This window comes from Stenella coeruleoalba, assembly GCF_951394435.1.
Source record: "Stenella coeruleoalba genome assembly, chromosome: 6".
Classification (NCBI taxonomy): domain Eukaryota; kingdom Metazoa; phylum Chordata; class Mammalia; order Artiodactyla; family Delphinidae; genus Stenella; species Stenella coeruleoalba.
The window spans coordinates 109,941,374-109,952,789 of NC_137151.1; the positions used below are offsets into that span (position 1 = coordinate 109,941,374).

General features: G+C 43.9%; 1 pseudogene across 1 annotated transcript; it reads right to left on the reverse strand.

Moving 5' to 3' along the window:
* Nucleotides 1-5,468: 5,468 nt before the first annotated feature.
* Nucleotides 5,469-7,883, reverse strand: LOC307187842 (UBX domain-containing protein 2B-like; annotated as a pseudogene). The gene is made up of 3 exons: nt 7,823-7,883; nt 5,935-6,284; nt 5,469-5,845 (listed from the first exon to the last, which is right to left on the reverse strand). The product of its transcript is annotated as a UBX domain-containing protein 2B-like (transcript).
* Nucleotides 7,884-11,416: the final 3,533 nt, after the last annotated feature.

Consider the following 11,416-nt stretch of genomic DNA (forward strand, 5'->3'; position numbering starts at 1 on the left):
GTCGGGGTGAGGTCTGGGCCCCGGGAGCATGGGATTGTGGGATCTCAGGTCACTCAGCCTCACTTGACCTCAGAGATGTGGGGTTTACCAGCTGTAATTGGATGTGTATCTGGTAGGAAGCTACAATGCTTGGGGATGACAAAAAGGTGCTTCCCAGCTCAGGACAGCCACTCTGGAGCCAGAACTGGCCGTCATACAAGCTGGACCTGATGTGTCGGTTGGGTGGCCTGCTGTGCACACCTCATAGTGCCTACGCCCAAGTGGCCTAATCGCCCCCTCCTTGCCACACTCTGCCCTAGCTGATGGATGCCTAGCTCAAGGTCAGGCGATTTATAGATGTGCCCTGTGTATCTTTACATATCCCTTAACTCAGCCCTTAATGTCAGACGGTGGAAAGGCAGAGAAACCATTTGCTCTTGTGTGAACTTGTGCCCACACTGAGAGCCCAGAGTGCACAGAGTCCTTTTCTTTCCTTTTCACGTTGCATCTCCTATCAGTCCATTCTGCCCCACCTTGACCGGGCCCCACTTCCCTGGCCTTCCTGCTTTCTTTTTCACTCCCCTCCTTCTCCCCTTGGTCTTAGTATCCTCCTGCTCTGCCCTAGGTCCTGGCTCTCAGCCAGTAGGTTCCATCCAGTCTCCCTTTAAGGGGTGTGTGTGTGTGTGTGTGTGTGTGTGTGTGTGTGTGTGTGTGTGTAGGGGGAGGGTTGGGGATGTTCAGGTCCCTCAGATCGAAACTCTAGAGCACTTTCTGATGTTGACTGCACAACTGCAATGTGTAGTTATGCTAACACAAGACTCCCTCCTACTAATCCAGATCCACGGGGTGTGGAATGGGCCGGTAAGTTCCTGTCCCAGGAAGGGGTGTGGAGGGGGGAGAATCCCAACCTGTCACCTTAGGCTAATGCCTTCTCGATACTTGAGCTGAGCTGGGTGAGCTATTGTTCCTCACAGCACCAGAGCCCCCAGGGCAGCCCACTCCGACTGCATGAGGCCCGGTCTCAGTTGATGCTTGCTGCTAGGGAGTTGGGAACTCGCCTGTTCACAGGCCTGGGTCTCTCCAAGCACCTTCATCGACACCCAGCATTGCAACTGGTATGCTCAGGGCCCCTGGGCTCCCCACTCAGGCGGGGGACTGGGGAGAGGGCTGGTTGGGCTGGGCCAGTGGTGGGAATGGGAGATTTTCCTCAAGGCCGTCTAAGCACCGCTCTCTCCCTGTCTGGCTTCCCTTGCCTGGTCACCCCTGCCCTGAGCGGGGCTTGTCCCTGAGACCTTCAATCCTCTTACTAGGCTTAGGATGCTCCCTCGTCCTGCTGGGGCCATCTAGGACCCTGTGATGTCCAGACTTTCCCTGTGCCAGGGATGTGGATGTCATCTGAGGGCTGGGGACACTCTACCTAGGGCCACAGGGTTCTCTACTAGGCCAGTTAGCAGATGGGTGTTGCTAGGGAAGTGTTTTCACATATCTGATACAGAGTGAGAGAAATGAGTGCCACATAGTAACTTTCACAAAGCCAAAGGTATTCTTTCTAAAGGGCTGCCCTGTATTCTAAAATTATCCTTCCTGTGTATGTGTGTCAATATGTTATTTCTTTTATGATATCATAGTGATGGTAGACGGTAGGGGTTTGGTTTGTTTGTTTGTTTTTAAGTTTTTACTTAACAAAATTAAAAATTGGCCATTCTAATTTGGATCCTAAGATTTTTCTTTGTAATTTCACTGCTGAAATCTGTGAAATCCTAAAGTCTGGGAGTCACTGGGATGGGCCACCCTTCCAGGGTCTCTAAGGCCTTTGATTCCACTAACTTAGCAAGTCAGGAAGAAATGTTCACCCCTCCCTAAGAGGGGCCAACAGTGGCTAAGAAAATCTGTCTTCACTCCTGGCCATGAGACTAAAAGCAGTAGACTTCAGAGATTTTCCCTGTTCCCTGTGGTAATCATTAGAGACATTTTGAATAATCTTCACTCAGAGACAAATTGAACAGAAAATTCAACTCAAACTGGCTTAGACCAAAGAAAAATAGAATTAAAAAAATCACTGGCTTATGACAAGTCCACAGGCATAGCTGGCTAAGGTATGGCTTGATTCTGGGGTCAAAAGACACTACTGTACCAGGATCCAGCTATAGGCTCTACGTCCCCTGATTGGGCTCCATCCCAGGTCCAAGGCAGCCTGGGCAGTTCCAGCCTCTCATCATCACACCACTTGGTCTAGTAGGAGGGAGTTTGCTTGTAGAAGTCCCAGATTGGGTCTTGGTGGCCTGACTGTCCTGATTAGGGTCATGTGCTCCTCCAGGAAAGGTGGCTGAGGGAACAGAATGAGTTAATGACTTAGATCATGTGTCCTAACCCTGGAGTCCAGAGCCTAAAGCACAAGGTGAAGTTATTACCTGCTTCCCCAAAGTAGAGTGCAGTTACCACACAAAGGTGGGATAGATGCTGAAAGAAAAGTACCGCTGGTTCCTCCTCCTAATTATGTCTCAAATCAAGCCCTTTCTCTCTCTCTCTACATAGACACTATTTTGCCATTTAAAGGGAACTTCTTTTTTTTTTAATTGAAGTATAATTGATTTATAAAAATTGTGTTAGCTCCAGGTATACAGCAAAGTGATTCAGTTATATACATATTTTTTCAGATTATTTTCCATTATAGGTTATTACAAGGTATTGAATATAGTTCCCTGTGTTATGCAGTAAATCCCTGTAGCCTATATAATTTATGTATAGCAATTTGTATCTGTTAATCCCATACTCCTAATTTATCCCTCTCCCCCACCCCCTTTCCCCTTTGGTAACCATAAGTTTGTTTTCTATGTCTATGAGTCTGTTTCTGCTTTGTGTATAGATTAATTTGTATTACTTTTTAGATTCTACATATAAGTGATATCATATAATATTTGCCTTTCTCTGACTTACTTCACTTAGTATGATATTCTCTAGGTCCATCCATGTTGCTGCAAATGGCAATATTTCATCCTTTTTTATGACTAATATTCCGTTATATATATAATATTCATATATATATATATATATACACACATATATGTGTGTATATATATACAACACTACATCTTAAACCAATCACCTGTTGATGGGCATTTGGGTTGTTCCCATGTCTTGGCTACTGTAAATAGTGCTGCTATGAACACTGGGTACATGCATCTTTTTGAATTAGAGTTTTTGTCTTTTCTGGATATATGCCCAGGAGTGGGATTGCTGGATCATACGGTAGCTCTATTTTTAGTTTTTTAAGGAACCTCCATAGTGTTTTCCATAGTGGCTGCACCAATGTACATTCTAAAGGGCGATTCTTGATTGAGCAATTCAGCAGCCTCCTTAACCAGTCTCTAAGCAGTCACTCCCTACCTCTCCAGTCTATGTCACACCTGGTGCGGAGAGGATAACTTCTTTGGTGATTTTGTCCCTTAGGTGATGAAAAACTTGTCTACCCAAAGTTCAGCTTGCTTTGTGTGGTGTAACAGCCCTTTACAATAGACCCTACACCTATCCTTGCAGACTTGGAGTGATACAGTCATGAGCTAAGGGATGCCAGCAGCCTCTACAGGTTGGAAGAAGCAAGGAACAGATTCTCTCCTGCAGTCTCCAGCAGGAGCCTGTGATTTGTTACTTTACATGGCAAAGGGGACTTTGCAGATGTGATTAAGGTTACTACAGACCTTAAGGTGGGGGGAGATAATTGTGGATTATCCAGTGAGCCCAATCTAATCCCATGAGCCCTTAAAGACAGAGAATATTTCCTGGCTGCTGTCAGAGAGTTGTGATGATAGGGAAGAGTCAGAGAGATGCAATGTTGCTAGCTTTGAAGATGGAGGAAGGGGGCCAAAAGCCAAGGAATACAAGCAGCCTCTAGAAGCTGGAAAGGCAAGGAAATGATTCTCCCTCAGAGCCTCTTGAAAGGAATGCAGTCCTGCCGTCACCTTGATTTTAGCCCAGCGAGACCCATACCAGACTTCTACATAATCGTAAGATCATTAATCTGTGTTCTTTTAAGCCACTAAATTTGTAGTGATCTGTTACGGCAGTAACAGAAAACTAACCAGAAACAGTGACCAAAGATGAGGTGGTGTCTAGGAAGAAGAAAACCCTTTTCTATCATTCCTGATGTAGTCTGCCTCATCCAGGAAATACTTGGCTTCAGTACAATTCAGAATATTTATGCTGGTCATTCTTTGGATCAAGTATGTTTGACAAAAAATACATTCCTGAATTTCTACACTAGTTTTGTCTTGGAGTAGAATATATTCTGGGTTGAGCAGTTAGAATAGTGTTAACATAGGGTGTCCCCTAGAAAAATGTGTTGAATGAAAAAATGAATGTGATCAAGACAGGCTCTGAAAGGGATTGTAATCATTTGAATTTTTTTTTTTTTTTTGCAGTACGCTGGCCTCTCACTGTTGTGGCCTCTCCCATTAAGGAGCACAGGCTCCGGATGCGCAGGCTCAGCGGCCATGGCCCACGGGCCCAGCCGCTCTGCGGCACGTGGGATCCTCCCGGACCGGGGCACGAACCCGTGTCCCCCGCATCGGCAGGCGGACTCTCAACCACTGCGCCACCAGGGAAGCCCCTCATTTGATTTTAAAGTGCTGTTTAACACATATTCCCAAGGATTGCTGACCTTAATGTCTTTTTGTTTCTAGTTTATGATGGTCATAGCTCTATAGGTAACAATGCCAAGCTGTATTTTTTTTTTTTTTTGCGGTACGCGGGCCTCTCACTGTTGTGGCCTCTCCCTTTGCGAAGCACAGGCTCCGGACGTGCAGGCTCAGCGGCCATGGCTCACGGGCCCAGCCGCTCCGCAGCATGTGGGATCCTCCAAGACCGGGGCACGAACCCGTGTCCCCTGCATCGGCAGGCGGACTCTCAACCACTGCGCCACCAGGGAAGCCCCAAGCTGTATTTTTTTGATACTAGTGATATAGCTAAATCAATAAGTCAAAAAATGCATAAAATCTTAATAGGAGAAATAATTATTGAATGATCAAGCTAGTTCAAAATAAGAATACAAATACTTTTCAGTATATATCAAAAAAACCTTATTTGACAAATAAAAATGTTTCTTAATGGCTGTTGGTCAAGGCAGCATCGAGAAACTTGAATGCAAATTCTACCAAATGATTTATCAAAAAGGGGTTTTGTTCATTTTTTTTTTCCTGCAAACAAATGTGGTTAGATTAACACTGAGCACATAACAAACTGGTTTGCCTGGATGTTTAAACGTTATCAACATAAAACTAAAACATATTTATCTCAAGATCTATTACTAGTCCAAATGTATCTATACTAAGGCTGGAAGACAGAATAAGAATAAAACCAAAATGTATCTGTAAAGTAATAAAAATAATTTGATTGTTTTTATGCTGGAAGTATGTTTCTTGTTAATACAGCACATCATCTTTCTGATCTGCTACTGCTTGGATATTCTTAAGAATATCTGTTTCAGGCTCTCATCAGTGAGCTCTATGGAAATGAAGTCCAAGAATAAAGTCAAGAGTTGCAAGTTCAGGATGGGACTGTACAATAAAGTCCGGAACATCCGGGATCCTGTGTGTAATGTATTGAATGACTCTCATTGGCTAACCTGATTGGAATTTTTGTCATTGGCATGGAATCGTCAACAGGAACAACTGCATTAAGTACTGACTTCTCTTCTGGAGAGGAAGGTGTATTGACTATTTCAGGTGTAAGGCTTCCAAGTTTTTGCTTTCTCTACTAAACCTTATTTGAACCTTATTCTAGGTTGTATGTATTCTTGATCTTGATGATCCTCCATATCCAAATTCACTTGGCCATTCTGAACCAGTTGCAGAAGCGCCAGAGGAATTTCTTTTGCCATCTTCTGACAGCAATAATGCCACTTTAAAGGATTTCTAATATTAGTTGCTGAATTTCAGGTATACATGCAAAGAGAGTCACCGTTCCCTTAACAGACTCAAGAAACTGAGCATTTGTTGGGTTCGTTGTAAGGTCTCAATTCTCCATCATCTAAATGGAAACTGTTGCTTCACAGTTTAAGCAGAATCTGATATCTTGAAGCTGATTTTCTCCACTGATGCATTCAGATCGCTTACGAAAGGAATGACCCGATCTGTATCCTCCACCTGTAGATGATTTAGATTTGTGATCACCCGAAGCTCTTGAGGCTTAATTCAGAGGGACAGTCCCATGTTCCCTTGCCTCTTTGAAAAGTTCATTCACAATTTTCCCAGTAGAAGGTCAAATTATATGTAATCCACTGTACCCATGTTCACCTGAATAGAACCTTACTATGGAATGATGTGGTGGTCAGCACCTTAAACAAGTGAACATCTCCCCAATAGTGGGAAAACATTTGGGGTGGCATTTGTGGGCTTTTAAAGACTGTAATTTTAGGTCTATCAGATTAGGAAGATTTGCATTTCACTTCATACAATTCTGCTAAGGCCAATTTATTTCTTGATACATCATCGCTTTGATTGTTTTCAGTTTTTTTTTTTTTGCAAGCTCTTCATATTCTTATTAAATTCTGCAAATCCTGTGCTTTTGGGGGCCACAGCCCTGAAGACCTCCTCTCCCTACTCTGTGGGCTAGGTGCTGCCTTGGCCATTTTCCACCAGCTCCCTGGCTTCTTACCCTTTTAATGTTTCTCTCCATCCCCTCTCCCCCATTTTGTCCTACTCTTTAGTGTGAACAAATTTACTAAAGTCTTTGCTCACCATTGCTTTTAGCCTCTCACTTCTTTTTTTTTTTTTGCGGTACGCAGGCCTCTCACTGTTGTGGCCTCTCCCTTTGCGGAGCACAGGCTCCGGACACGCAGGCTCAGCGGCCATGGCTCACGGGCCCAGCCGCTCCGTGGCACGTGCGATATTCCCGGACCAGGGCACGAACCCGTGTCCCCTGCATCGGCAGGCGGACTTTCAACCACTGCGCCACCAGGGAAGCCCTCACTTCTTTTTCTTCGGCTCCTTTTTCTTGGTACTGATCTATCCTCTTTTATTATTCATTTCAGAGCAAGTCTGTAGGTGATAAACTTTCTGAGTCCCCCACTACAGAAAAAGTCCTTTTATTTTTGCACTTGAATGATGGGCTGTGTATGTAATTCTAGAGTCAAAGTAATTTTTCCTCTGAATTTTGAAAAATTCTCTCCCTTTGCTTCTTGTATCCTGTTTTTCAATGAGACTACATGATTCTCATACCTTTGTAGTTCATTTTTTTTCCCTCATTGGAAGTTTTCAAGATTTCCTCCTTACCATGGCATCTGAAATTGCATCACACTAGATCTCATGTTAGTTTGAAAAAGGGATCCTAACTGGCATTTGGTGGGCCCTTTCAAACTGAAGATTCATGTTTTTCTTCAATTCTAGGATATTTTGTTCTTTATTTGACTCTAACTTCCTCTCATATTCTTTCTATTTTCTTCTTCAGAACTTTATTATTAGCTGATACTGAAAGTGTTAGATCGATCCTCTGTGTATCTTAGCCTTTAAAAAAATAAAATACTTTGCATATTTGGTGTTGTGCTATGTGATAGAAAAACATATTTACTCAGTCCTCCGGGTCACACATGTACCCTTTAGCTGTGCTTATTCTGATCATTCTTTTGAGGATTTTGTTGCTTCAGAATCATGTTCAATTTTTCAGTTGATTTAAAACAATCAGTGTGATATCCTTTTCCACTCAAGAATGCTACAATTATTCTAAAGTCTTGGTCTTGCTCTGTGATCTATTTCACTGCATGAAAGTTCCTCTATGCACTGATATCTCTTTTAAGATGTTGACTTTCTCCCAATGTTTGGTAATTATTGGTTGGAAGCTCATCCTTTACCACAGATTCCAGTCTGATTGTTTGTACCCTCCTTGGCAAAGGGGGTATGAGATAATGTCATGGTGTACATCAAAACCTTGTCAGTTACCGTTGGCAGCGGCATATGCTGTGAGGTAGGGTGTCCTGGCAGCTCATCTTCTGCAAATGGGTGCTCCCTTTACCTCCTACGTGCCACCAGTCACCAGGAACACTGTCCTTTCTCTCCATCTAATGATCTTATATCCACTGCTCCTACCTGAAGGCAGATAATCCTGCTGGAATTTCGTGGCCCCAGGAGACAAGAAGGGGGAGTGTGTGTGGAATGGCTGACGTGCTGTGGCATGCTGAAAAATCAGTGCGCTGTGGATGGCCCTTGAGCCCAGGACCTCTCAGGATCCGCCCTCTCTGGGCACAGAGCGCTCTTGCGGCTCCTATGGTACTCTGCTGCTATGCACATTCTGAGCTGTGGTTTTCTCCTCTGACCAACTTGCACCTGCCATCCTTCTTCCAGGGATTCCTCATGATTTCTGGCCCACCACGGGCTCTCCTTTTTGTCCAGGATGATTATGAATTTATTTACTTATTTTTATATGTTTTCTGTTATTTCTAACCATTTGGGATGGGAGGTAGAGGCTGCAGCATGTATTCAGTTGGCAGTTTTGGACAGGAACCATCTCCCATAGCACTGTCTCTACCATAACATGCATCATGTTTGTGATAGACAGCATAATGGCCCCTTCCCCCAATAATGTCTATGTCCTAATCCCCAGAATCTGGGCAAATGTTATACCTACACTCTAAATTTACACAATGTTATATGTCAAATTTATTTAGTTAAAAATGTTATGTTATATGGCAAGGGAGAATTGAGATTGTGGATGGAATTAAAGTTGTTAATCCACTGACCTGAGAATAGGATGATTACCTCGGATTATCCAGGTGGGCCCAGTGTAATCACAAGGGTCCTTAAATGGGGAAGATGGTGGCAGAGTCAGTGTCAGAGTGATGTGATGTCAGAAAGACTCAGTCAGTCACCACCGGCTGTGAAGATGGAAGGGGGCCATGAACCAGGGAAGCAGGCAGCCTCTTGAAGCTGGAAAAGACAAGAGAACAGATTCTCCCCTGGAGCCTCCTGAAAGTAACAAAGCCCCGCCGACACCTTAATTTTTAGCCCAGTGAGATCTAGTTTGGACTTCTGATCTTCAGAACTATAAGATAATAAATACGTGTTGTTTCAAGCAACTGTTTGGTGGAATTTGTTACAGCGGCAATAGGAAGCGAATACAATGCTGAGATGTGATTACAGGAGTCTCTCTTCCACCACACTGCCAGCCCTTGAGAACAAGAGCCATACTGTCGTCGCCAGTGTTTACCCGGAATCCAGCACAGGATCTCACACATAGTCAGTGCTCAGTAAATGTTGGTTGAACGAATGAAAGAATGAAAGACTGCTCTGAATTTGAGGTTCTACAGAGGCTCTGAGATTCCCAAGCAGGCTCTGCCTTTCCCCTTCCCCTGGTCCTGGAGACCCTAATCCCTCTGATCTCGCTTGTCTGCAGGTTTTATTGCTATTCCATTTGCAGCTTCTTCTCTTGCTGTGGACCATTTCTCTCGTCTCTTCAGCCCTGCGTGTAGGCAGAATTGAGATGGAAGACACTTGGCACATAAGTACCTGACTTTACCACAGGCCTTCCCTGGGTTATGCCTGAAACAGTGACTTTTTCTTCCTCTCCGAGACTCTGCCTGCTTTCTTCTCTTCTCCATAGCTGCCTCCATTCACATTTCCAATCAGGCTTTTGCTGGAATTCCCCAGCTGGAATGGGGAATGTAGTTTTCATCTCATCTTTTCCTTTCTGTGTTCTGAATTAAGCACAAGGCCGATCTTTCTTATAGCCCTTCTTAACCCCCTTCTCAGATGATTCCATGGGTTTCCAGGCTAGGTAATGAAAAGAATTAAAGGCACCCTCAGGTGACCTCAGGTTTTCTATAAAGCCACTCAGGGAATCCCTCAATATATTTTGTGCAGAACTGCAAATTCCTCTTGGGCTGGGTGACCATGGCTGCTGTTGGGTCACTGAAATATTGTTATTTTGTGGCTTTTCAGCCAGCCATTCTCAGGCTCTGGCTTCTCTGATTTCGCATTGAGCTTGGCTTCTGCCTCTCCAGCTTTCCCTCTGTGCGCCTCACATTCAGTCTCTCCTGGAACCAGGCAGGATGCTTGGTCACGGTCCAAAGCAGAGTTCTCATGCCAGATCTCCTCCAGTACTGCTTATTTGTCCCATATGTTTGATTTTGGTGACTCGATCAATGCCTGCACCAGTCTTTTGTGGCTCAGTCTGGCAGCAGAGCCAAGAAACATGGTATGCGGTTACTAACATAGAAAGAACTGCCTCCGACCACTCAGTCCTGGGGCTGAGGGGGCCAGGCGCACAGACAAACTAGTGCAAGCTCTTTTACTAAAATCTATTTTTGGAGGTGATATGCACCTCTTCATTCCTTTCCATTGTGCCCCCCTCCCCTGCTGCCTTCCTGATCCATGAAGATACCTAGTTGAGGAAACAAAGAAATCATGCAATTTCACCCTCCCTACCCACAATGCAATTTCAAGTGTGAAATTTTCATTATGGAGGAATCCTTAGGTTTCGGTTATCCGATCTGCTGCAGGAGTCTGTAGCACCAGAGTGGTGAGGTCCAGATCAGAGACAGTGGCTCATGTCCTAAAGGTAAACTTCTGTTCCCCCGTGGGCAACAGTCCAGGGAATTGCCTGCTCCAAGGCAGCAGAAACAAGCAAGCTTTGGACCGGGATGCTGAAGTTTGTATCCTCCGGTAGCTGACTTTGTCATTCTTGTATGAAGATACCCTCTCTTTCCTTCTCTCCATTCCTGCTGCCTAAGTTATAACCAGCACACCTTCCCTTACCCCTTTGGTAACAAGCATTTTGCAGATGCCACCCCAGGGAACTTAGGGGTGGCAGGGAAGCTACCAGTGGCAGCCGCTTACAACTCACTTTCCTCCTCACACAATAACATGGGGCTGAAACCTGATGCACATTTCTGATTTTAGGTGGAGTGTTATTCCTGTGGAATAAAACTCAGAAGAGTGTTTGTCAATTAAGAGCATGATGTCATGACATTTCTTTGAGGAACATAATTTCATTCATGGTAACATGAAATTATGCAGTATATTACTTTCTAAGGATAATTTTTTTTGAAATGGCATTGCATGTCTTTTTAATAAAGATAATAATTCTTTAAGAGGTGACTTTGAAATTTGAACTTTAAAGAGTCCTTAGATTTAATTGTTAAAATAATGTTTAGCTCTTTAATCCTCCTGGAATTTCATGGGTGTGGTGTAAGGGAAGGAACTTAGTGTTTTTCAGATGGGACAGCTAGCTGTCCCAAAACTATTGAACAACTCACTTTTTTTTATACCATTAAAATCAATTTTATCATGGATAGTAAAAAAAAATCCCCATGTAATCTTGGTTGTTTCTGTCAATATTTGTCCATCTTTTTGTCAGTATCATGCTGCTTTGGTTACTGTGGCTTTATAGGACATTTTGTTATCTGGTAGGGCAAGTCCCCTCTAAGTGCCTCTTATTCTTTTTTTCCCTC